The sequence below is a fragment of the Solanum pennellii genome, chromosome 3 (genome assembly GCF_001406875.1).
Source record: "Solanum pennellii chromosome 3, SPENNV200".
NCBI lineage: Eukaryota > Viridiplantae > Streptophyta > Magnoliopsida > Solanales > Solanaceae > Solanum > Solanum pennellii.
Genome location: NC_028639.1, coordinates 21,168,771 through 21,178,719, shown reverse-complemented (window position 1 = coordinate 21,178,719; position 9,949 = coordinate 21,168,771). Strand labels below are relative to the sequence as shown.

At 31.8% G+C, this 9,949-nt stretch overlaps 1 long non-coding RNA gene across 4 annotated transcripts; it reads left to right on the top strand.

Annotated features, from left to right (window-relative positions):
• Positions 1–777: 777 nt before the first annotated feature.
• On the top strand, positions 778–8,329 carry LOC107014986. 4 transcript variants are annotated; one of them, XR_003577411.1, is made up of 3 exons: positions 786–1,378; positions 5,370–5,432; positions 6,401–8,329. It is a non-coding gene; the product is annotated as an uncharacterized LOC107014986 (long non-coding RNA). The 4 variants fall into 4 exon arrangements; XR_003577410.1 differs by having other exon boundaries at positions 5,358–5,432; XR_001456290.2 differs by having other exon boundaries at positions 778–5,432.
• Positions 8,330–9,949: the final 1,620 nt, after the last annotated feature.

The window sequence follows — 9,949 nt, the reverse complement described above, 5'->3', positions numbered from 1 at the left end:
ACAGGTCGTTACAGTACGATGAAGGACTTGCCAAAAGTTGTATTTCTTCACCAACGTTTTTTCCTTTAAACACTTCATTTTTAATTTTCGCATAAAACTTCTACTCAAGGAGTTTTTCTATAACGGATTTTTAAGTCCAAATCTGCCCAAATTGATTGTTTTTTATTTGAATCCTAGAATTGTGTATTATTTTCATTTCAAACAATAGTATATAAGGTCAAGAACAATGTTATTACGGAGTAGGCGTAAACAATTGTTTGATTTAAAATCTTGCACGCTTTTTTTAATTTTCTTTCTTGTATACAATTCGTGGTTTGCTGTGGGAATGATCATCAAGCTCGGTGTCTCAATACGGTGCCCTAGAGACATAATTGTTGACACCCAATTTTGACCTTCCACAATTTGATTAATTTTTAAGCTTCTGAAATTTTAAACAATTGGAATAAATTATTTTTGAAAAATCCATAAATGTTTAAAACTTGATTTTGTTATTGTTTTTAGAGGCAATTATATATTTCTATATCTATATATACCTTTATGTTTGTATGTGACTTTGGATACATATCTTATTTGGATAATTAACTTATTACTTATCTTATTTTTTCGTAAATTAATCAAAATTTTAATTAGTGTGGAAATTAGTGTTATTTTCGATAGTAATTTAATTATTTCACATTTTGTCAAAATCAAAAAGTTTATTAATTGATTAAATATATAATTTATTTTATTTCAAATATTATCATTTTATTATTTTCGAGACCAAGGACATGTTCTCTTTGAATCCAATTGGACCCTCAACTTGATAAGCCCAGAAAGACCCAAATCTGGACCAAGGCCATCGACCTAACCCGTTCCAAATCCAGCAAAACAGGCGTGTACAATACAACCAGTACATACGCCACCTTCTACTCGTTCTTCGTCTTCTTCAACGCGCTGCAAACCCAAATCGAAACCCAGTGAAATCGCGACCTCCAAGCATCGCGTGACTTGCTCTTCTCTACCTTATCTTCTCGTATGAGGAACGTTCGATAACAAGGCCAGGTGTCTCAATCTTGATGCCTCGTCGTCCTTGCCCTAAATCAGTGGGCTCTCGTCCTCAATCTGTTGAAATTGGTATGGTTGTAGCTGTCAAAGCCTTATCTTTAGAGAATTTTTGAATTTGGGATTCTCCCACATTGATTCAGACCCCTTTTTCTTCCCCCTTTTCCCCTTACAAATAGGATTCTCTTCACTGTATAGTGTATACCTAAAAGTTACGGGAATTCTTATCTCAATATTTCAAATTTTTGGCTTTTGTGGTTATTCGAGTTGAGAGTTGAAGGCGGTGGTGAAATCGTCTCTGCCGAACGCATTCGCCCAATTTGCTGCCCAGAACCATGTAATCTTCTTGCTCTTTCTTCAGTCTTTTCTTCAACCTTTTCTTTGTGTTACATTGTAGAATTGTTATTTGTCTTAGTATTGTTAATCATCTTTTAGATTCAATGTGATTAGTTAAAATAAGGGTGATGTTTATGTGATTGGCAAAAGTTTTCATTATCCTGATCTCTTAGTTAAGTCAACTTTGAATGAGTTTATTAAATATTTTGCTTTATTGATGGTTGTTTTCTTAAGATATGAATCTGATTCTTTACTTAGTTGAGCTCATAAATATGTACATATATGTGATTCTAGATGTTATTATTCTTATTCGACTTCGAAATCCATGTTATATAGTTGTTGTTTTCTGCCTTAATTTGTTGTCTTCTGTATTAGAATTTTACTTATGTTTTTATCAAAAATTGGTTTCCTTAACCTGTCTTATAAGCGTAGATTTGGATAAATATCGATTGTTGTTTTAAAATAAGGTCTTGTTCATAGTATGAATTCAAGATGATTCTGTCAAAATGGTGAATGTTAAGCAATCTTTAGTTTGTTCATTTGTTGGGACTGGCTGCCAGCACTCTCTGTCATGTTAGCCTTAATTCTGCATATTTTCTATCTTGTGTAGAATTAACTCAGCTATATTTTAACTTGTATAATGTGATTTTATTTTTATTTTCTTTCCTTGTTCTTTATGAAGTTTGTTAGTATGTTATTGCCACGATTTTAAGGTTGATGGTTGCATTTTTTTTATTTTGTTATGCAAGTTCTTTATGAATATGTTAAGTATGTATCTGCTTGTCTTTAGCGTTGTGATGTTGTTCCCTCTCGTCTATGATGGTTGGTTGCCCTCTTTGAGTGCATATAATAGGAGATATAATCTGTGTATTCTTCCCCATCTAGTTGCACATTCCTTTTCTTCAGTCAACCTCCGCCAAGTTATGAAAGGAAAGCTGATATATTGGGTTGAGACCCGAAAACCAGCAGCAACAGTAGCTCCAAAGAGCTAAAATGAGGAGCAAAATTTGGGTTAAAACCCATAATTAACGAAGCAGCAGCAGCCTTGAAAAGGCTGAAAATTGATAATTTTTGGACTCTCAATAGTCCACTAAAATGACCAGCAGCAGCTGCTGCCTCTAACGGATTAAACAACAGCACAACAATTTCAGCCCCCTAAAATGGTCGGATGTGGGCTGGAAATTTCAGTTATTTAATTCACTGTTTACTTTGATTTCCTCATTATTTTTTTTTATTGTGAATGCCAACTTTTGTTTACTTTTTCTTGAACATAGATGAATCCTTTTGGAGGTTTTGTATTGGCTTTTCTATTTCATTACTTGTTTACTTTAAGCTTTCAAATTTTCACTCTTTTAACTTCAGCTAATTTAAGCTTATAAAATGACTTGAGAACCTTTTATGTTCTTTCACAGTTATTGAAAAGCTTTGAATGAGTTTGAACTAACTATTTAGTTCAAATTTTGAATAGGATAAAGTTGTTAAGTTTGTTAAAATAAATTAGTTGTCTTTTAATTTAACTTAGGACTTTATATGAATGACTTAAGGATTTTACATATCCTTTCATAGTTGGGCGAAATGGTTTGGTGGACCCTTATACTTGTATCAATTTGTATTCTGAGCCCTCCTACTTACACTTTTGTCATCCGGACCCTTAAACACAATTTAACAAATCCCTCTGACCATTGACCAAGCTTATGTGTCTTTGAGATGGTTGAGTGGCAAAAGTGTAATTTCACGCATCTTAAGGCAAGTGAACAACTTTTTTAGGTTAAAAAAATATTAAAATTATAAAAAAAAATATTTTTTTAAAAACAATTAATTAAAAAGATTTTTTTTCTTCCCTAGAGCTTAATTGCTTTCCCGGCAACTTTAACTTCCTTTCTTCCATATCTTCAATCTTTTGCAGCAATTTTTGGATGTATTTTTAACACAAGAAAATCTCCATCTAATCCATTAAACTTGTCTCCTTCTGATCTATTTTGCAACAATTTTTGGATGTCTCCTTTGATAACCAAAAAATCTCCTCCAAGTCTCCTTCTAATCCTTTAAAGTTGTCCTTTTCAATTGATTTTGATAACCCAAGAAAATTTAAAGCGAATTTTGAGTAGATTTCGACGATTTTTATGACAAATATTGGTGTGAAATTGTATTTATAAGCAATTTGGGGTGTGAAAGTAGTAGTCGACGTTGGATTATGAAAATTTTGGCCAGATTTGGTTGTGCGTGGCCAGATCTGATTGTGTGGTGGCTTGTTACGCCAAATTTCAGTTTCTACTGAGATTTTCCAAACATTTTCCAAATAGACCTTAAAAAACTTCAACACTGTCAAACCCTGCCATGGGCCGGTGACCCGAAAATGGACGGCGGCAGCATTCTAGAAACGATCAGAGTGGAGATCATCAGAGTAATGCCACCAAAATCCTTAAAAACTTCAACACTGTCAAACCCCGCCATGGGCCGGTGACCCGAAAATGGACGGCGGCAGCATTCTAGAAACGATCGGAGTGGAGATCATCAGAGTAATGCCACCAGTATCTATCTACATGTTGTTACTGTGGAGGTTGGAGGAGGAAAGAAAAATAGTGATGGTTTTCATCGGAGATGAAGAAGGATGAGGGAGAAAGTATATGTGATTTCGCTGGCAAAAATGGTGATTTTGCCGGCAAAAATGGCGATGACGCCGGTGGCGATGACTTTCTTTTGGTTGTGAAATAGTGAAAATAGGGAGAATTAGAAATGCTAATAGTAAATTAAAATGTTATTATTTTACATTTTCTTAAATATTTTTAAAAATAGTTATGAAATAATTATGATGTGGCATTAATATATGTGACGTGGATATGACATGTCAACTATATAAAGGAGAGTGGGCTATACACATGGTTGAAGGGGCTCAAAAGTCTCATTTTAATTGAGTTTAAGGGTCCAGATGACAAAGGGGTAAATAGAAGGGTTCAGAATACAAACTGATACAAGTATAAGGGTCCACCAATCTATTTTGCCTTCATAATTGTGAAACAAGGTCCTTTAATTTATGTTTATGAGTTTGAATTAATTATATGGTTCAAAACATGACTATGGATAAAAGTTCATATTATTCTTGAGATTTTTAAAAGTATCAAGAAATTTTTATTCAAGTTTTAAACAAGATTTTTTTCCAAGTAATCTTGAGTTTTTCTTTAAAAATTAGCCAACTTTTAAATCCGTCGGTTAACCGCGTGTCAGCGGATCCTTTAAGATGTCTAAACCCTTTCTTAGAGAATTATTTGAACCCTTGCCCGACTCTGTTTTATTTAAATGTTTTCTTTCAAAAACTACCCTTTTAAAACGGTTTTGTGGCGGCTCCTAAGATTGCAATTCTTCCAAAATCAATAAATTTGCCAAAGTTGTGAAAACAACTTCGAAACCTTTAGTTTTCGAAATGGGATCGTAACAGTAATCTTATCCCCTTTCCAAATTGTTTTTACTTATATATTTTTTGTTTATATTTCAGGATATTTCAGTATTAGAATAGTGTAAGTTTCATGATTCCATTGTTTCACTTCTGTTTAGGTGTAATTTACATCTTGGCTTTGTAGTTTTAGTTCTGCGTATTATAATACTGGAAATAAGCTATTTTCTGACTACAATTGCTGACTACAAATATGTAATCGGAAGTATGGATAGTTTTTCGACTACTGTAATCGGTAATTTAAAATTTATACGCATATATATTTTTAAAATGTTACCCGATTATGATTTTGACTATTGTAGTTGTAAAATTATATGAAATAAAATCAATAAAATAATATACAAAATGCCCAATTATAGTAGTCGGCAACTTATAAGAATAATTAATAAATCTTATTAAATGGCGACTATTGTTGTCAGCAATGTTACAATATTTTTTAATTAAATATTTACTTAAATTGACTAAAAAATATAATCGTGTTAAGTAATACAGTATTTCTTTTAATTATTATTTCACTGAACTCTCTCAGTTCTCTCGCCAGAACCGTCTCTATCTCATCAGTTCTCTCGCCATTGTCACTCGCTAGGGTTTCAATTCTGTTGAGGTTAAGATTTCTCTGCTCTCCTCCTTTAACTGTATGTGCAAATTTGTTGATTATTATTCCTTATATTTGAGTTTATTCAATCCAAGTTGTGTTCTATTTGTTGTTTTTGAGGTTCAAGTTTTGGGACTGAAAGTTGGAATTTTTCATATGAACTGTAAGGTTGCGATTTTTAAAGTAAAAATGCTATTATATCTTTCATTTTTTATTTATTTACTGTGTGATAGCATAGTTCGTCGTGGAATTGATATTTTTCCGCCCCTTAGGGGAAATTCGATAATATTTTTTAATATTTTCCTATTGAAGTTCAGAAATCTCCTGTTAGGAAACATTTTGTAGATACATGAATATATTATGACGTAGTTCAGAAACCAGATGGAATAAGAAACGTTCTTCACTTTGTTATCAAGTTTATGAATCTAACAAGCTTTTAATTTGCATCTCGTCTTTGTTGTTATATAGTTGTTGTCGTTGTTGCTGTTGCGGTTTTCGGTTTTTATTATTGATTCTTTAGTATAATTGCAAATTTGAGCACATTCTAGTCTAGTTTAATAATTGATTAATGACAAGTCCATATCTTTGGGCTGTAGCCATGTAGGATTAATTTATAGACCTAGCTCAAAAGCTAGTTAAGAAAAATAAGATACCCAATGTAATCCCACTAGGTGGGTCTAAGGAGGATAATGTAGGTTGTGCCTAGGTCTTACCCCTAGCTCGTGGAGGTAGAGAAATAGAGAGGTTGTTTTCCGAAGACTCTATGATTATTATTTATTTTTTTCGTTGAGGATCTTTAGGACAAAACATTATCCTTATTACTATATTTCATAGAAATGCTTTGATTTCCCTTAGTATTGTTGTTAGAACATCCACATCCTAATGGAGTTTGAAAATCCATCTTGTTGTTCGTTTGGGCCTTCTCTAATTACTTAACAAAAAAAAAATTCTATTGAGGGCTTTGCTTCTCTTCGCAGATTAGTTTTAAAATATCTAGAGCAGAAATTGACGACTTAGATGAATCGTGATTTGTGTCTTCCTTTGCAAGTGCAATACATGATGTCTTCCATCAAATGAGGTACACATAATCTTTTCTAAAACTCTGATGATAGGTTAGCTTGTATAGAAAGTGTATGTGGCGCGCAGTAGCCAGTGTTAAGATTGACTTTTTTCTTCTCTCTGCTACATACTTGGAGATTTTTGTGTTTTAAGTTTGAATCCATAAAAGAAAATCCTATGCTGAGTTTTTGTGTTTTTTTTTTTGGAATTTGCCCTGTTAACTAAATTTAATGTCTTTCTTATTTTAAAACTTGAAATGGGTTTCTCTCTTATTCGAATGACGATGAAACACTTGAATGATGAGTTGTTGCTAGTTTGTTTAGTTAAATTCTCAATTTTTTTTTTTAAATTGTGTGGATGAAACTTGCACATCGTAAATGGATGTATGAAAGAACTCCTCCTAATCGTGCGGGTTGACTGTGAAATTTAGAGACAACGTTAAATATTTGAGGAGACACAAAGAAAAGAAAAAAGGATCGTACAAAGGGAGAATGGGTAGAGTCACGTCCGGAGGAGAAATTTGTAAGTTATAACACTTCAATATTATATTATTTGATATTGGGTGAGTTGAGTGGCAGATTTCATATTCTGAGAATTTGGTTTTGCCTGGTTTCTTCATTTTTTTCTTGACCGCAACTCCTCTGTTTTTGCTGTCATGGCTTTGTGATATAGTCAAAGATGGTTTGTGGTTTATTATTTTCCTGTTGGCTTTAATATGATCATCTTTGATACCAAGCTTGTTGACAAATTCTTTTCTGCACCATCTTTATTGGATAAGTGGCAGATTTCATGTCAAGAGATTTTTTAATGAAAAGATTAAGATAAGAATTGGATGCTGACATGCACTAATGGGTAGGTTATAGGGCCTGTGATCCTACTAAATTCATTTATTTTTATTTTGGTCTGTATTAAGATAAGAATTCGATATGAGCCTTAATCACTTTGGACTGAATAGAGATCACTCACCGCCACCTTAAATACATGCTCTATTATATCTTCATTATGATGCACTCCACTAACACAATTCATTTTATTTTGCTATTGCTTCTAATCCTCAATGCCATATTCATTTGTTGATGCTATGTTTTTGTAACTACTGCCTTAGAAACTAAATAGAGTGGATCTATGTCAAATTCACTATTTCAACTTGTGAAAGAATTTGTCGATAGGATATAGTGATAGCAAAATTGTTATTCTGTTGCTTATAATATTTTGTTCTCAAGTTATTAAAGTGGTCATTATTAATTTGTAAAAAAGGCTTCCTATGGTTAAATTGTTTTGTTGGTTCTCAAAAGTAAAGTTTTGGTTAATCCGTTATGAGGCATGAATAGTAGTTTTCTAGTGATTTGATTCATTTGAAAGAGGCTTGCTTTAATGGAGTGAAACAAAACTTATTTCTGAGGCTAGTTCCACAGCACAACTGTCATATGATGATATATATGGACAAATATAGCAGAAGGTGTGAAGAAAGGTAAAATTTATGGACTTGGAGTACAACCTTCCTCATGTCATTCATTGTCATTGATGTTTGGTGCTTCTACTTCTCAATCTTCGGAAGAAACAGAAGCATTACAGAATGACTTCAAACATCTAAAGCTAATTTTAAGAAGTGCAGAAGTTAAGGGAGAAGCATATGCAAGAATCTGATGAAGAAGCGACTTGCTGATGAGTAGATTGTTCTGGTAGTTTATTTAGGATGTTTGAACATCTTCAATGAGATTTAGACTTGTTTTTAACTATTTTTTATCTATTTGAATAAAAGTTGAATACTTATTAGATTTACTTCAGGTGATGCTTGAACTTTAAACTTAGTTATGTTTGAATGGAAATTTGAATGGTTAGGTATATTAGATGTTTGCTTTTATTGCTTAGTTTTTATGGATGGTAGTATAATTTAACAGGTGGTGTATCATATAAACAATTTTTTTCAATATAAAATGCAGTTTTCTTACCACTGTAATCAGAAAGATAATTTAAGTTTTACAAAAAATTAATATTGCCTACTACAACAATCGGAGAGTAGCTAATTAGTTAATTAATGAATTATTTATTCTGACTAGAGTACTCAGATAAATACTTAAATGATTATAAATAATTTATATATGCTGATTAGTGTAGTCAAAATATATATTAATTAAATATTTAATTACTTAAGTACCACGACAATTGTAGTCGAAATTTTTTGAATTAATAAATTATTATTTTAATATGTTTCGATAACTGTAGTCGGCCATTTAGATAGTTTAATGGTCAGACTATTATATTTTCCGACTATGATAATCGGCAAAGTCCGACTACTGTATTCGATATTAATTCTCCGACGCTCAATATGCCGACTATCCAAAAGTAGTCGGAAAGTCATCGGAAAACTCCATTTTTCGATTACATTCCGACTATTCTTGCAGTCGGCAAACGATGAATTTCTAGTAGTTGTCTAAATTAGCGTACTTTAGTTTAGTGTAGTCGTTGTTTGAGTTACGTAAGTAATGTTACCCCAGTTTTAGTGTTTTTATGTTCATTTCTACTCGGTTTCCATTTCTTGTAGATTAAATTAATTATAATCTTGTTTGAGTTATATAACCAATTTTCCTTTTTACGAAAGCACGAGGTTTGCTATTAATATGTTTTCCCTTTATTTTCCTTTCTTTAGCCTATTGTATTCCCATGTTAGCAGTAGTTGTAGGTCAAACAAAATTATTTTTAAGAAATACAAAATCATTTTTAAGAAATGAAAACTTTATGTCTTGCCTTCTTTAATCGAAAATAAGCTAAGTATGATCAAATTGTCACTTTTCGTTTTGCATGTATATTAAATATTACGTCCTTGTTGTTGAGTAATGTTCATGATGTTGACTAGTTGGCTAATACTTTAAGGTTCAACATGTTTGGTATTTAGTTGTGAGACTACAAATAGGTATTTGTCCCTTTAACATTCATATTTCTTTAAAATATAAGATTCTTGTTCAGTCATATATTCAACTCACAATATATTGGGTTAATTTTGTGACAATTTTAGCCTTTAATTAATTTCAAGCCTGCTTTCTTCTTTTTCGGACTCAAATTTATTTCTCGTCTTTAATTTTACTTCTTTTGAGATGTTTAGTTCTACGTTTATAAATCTCCCCTTTATTTAATAAGGTCGTCTGAAAATTTATTCAAGATGTTTTTAAAATGAAGTTGATTTAATAGTTCTTAAATTTGAAATTTCTCACTTCTAAAACAATGTTTTTCTAGTTCTTAAGAGGACCAACTTGCCATATTGCAGTTTTTCTTTTCTTATTAAATCCGAATTTTAAAACATAAAAGTTTTACTTGTGCTTATATTTTACTCTCATTAAGTTTGACTATTATGGGTAATTGCTAGTTAAAGCTTTCACCATGTGTAAAATCTATTTCAAATGCTTATATTTTTTTAAGTTTGTTTCCACATCTCTTTGTTTTTGTTTTGAATAAGTGTCATTGTCAAT